Here is a 1090-nt window from a genome sequence, read left to right on the forward strand (position 1 = left end):
CAGAATGTTTAATAGGCATGGAAGGACAGGTATGATTCCAAAAAGGGCTGAACCCTGGGAACACGAAGGTACTGCAAATACTATGAAGGTACTGTAAACATCATGATGAGATAATTTGGCTTGAGAAGAACATTTTCTCTTCCTCTTGTTCTACTATAAATAAGGTTGATTCTTAGAATAAAGCTTGCACTGGTTCACGCGCCTCTGCATTCCCTGTATCCTGATTTCTTCTGCACCTATACCTTAGGCTATTTCTTCTGCACCTATACCCATCAGGCTTGAATTGTGGTCACTGACCCATGACAGCTGGCGCCTGAACAGGGACCCCAACATTGCATTCAGAGGAGGTGCTCAGGATAGAGTTGCAGTTGACGTAAGTACAAGTCACCCAGAGGTGACAGAGTCTTGGCCAAGTATGTAAGTAAGTAAGTAAGTAAGTAAGTAAGTAAGTAAGTAAGTTAGTTAGTTAGTTAGTTAGTTAGTTAGTTAGTAAGTAAGTAAATAAAAGTCAACCAAAAGAGGTGACGGATATTTTGACTGGCTGGTACCGGTTGGTTTATATAAAAATTATTTTTAAAAAAATTATGTGCAGGGTAATGGGACAAGGTAAGTCTACTCCTTTTGTTTCTTTAGTTCATCATATTCTTCATAGTAATGGTGCACAATTTTCCAAAAAAACAGATAGATAATTGTATGCAAATAGTTGTAGAATTTAATTCATGGTTTCCTGATACAGGAACTTTAGATTTAGAAGTATGGGACAAGGTCAGAACAAATGTGGAAAAGGCATTTCAGACAGGAGAAACAAGACCACTTGATTTTTGGTCTGTGTGGGCACTTATCAGAACAGCTATTATATTAATTAATCAAGGTCCAAATAGTTTGTCACCAATTCAGGTTTTTTGTACTTCTAGTGAAGCAGTTAATCTCTATGATGTTCCTGAGAAGTTAAAGAATAAAGTTCCTAAGGAGCTTCAAGAGGCTAATTCTTTAGAGCCCTCTGTAGACACTTCTGCAAGGAAGGAGCCTTTAGCTCCTCCTTATCCAGCCCCATGCCTCTCGTGTCCAGATGACATGGAGGACTCATTAG

The 1090-nt window shown here is 38.7% G+C and overlaps 1 long non-coding RNA gene across 1 annotated transcript in view; it reads left to right on the forward strand.

The window, feature by feature from the left end:
- The first annotated feature begins 274 nt into the window (after positions 1-274).
- LOC115071353 overlaps positions 275-1090 on the forward strand; it is a 3214-nt gene continuing 2398 nt past the window's right edge. The window contains exon 1 of the long non-coding RNA XR_003850444.1: positions 275-373. This is a non-coding gene — a long non-coding RNA (uncharacterized LOC115071353). The remainder of the gene's footprint in view (positions 374-1090) is intronic.

This window comes from Nannospalax galili, unplaced genomic scaffold, assembly GCF_000622305.1.
Source record: "Nannospalax galili isolate Female #2095 unplaced genomic scaffold, S.galili_v1.0 scaffold9499, whole genome shotgun sequence".
NCBI lineage: Eukaryota > Metazoa > Chordata > Mammalia > Rodentia > Spalacidae > Nannospalax > Nannospalax galili.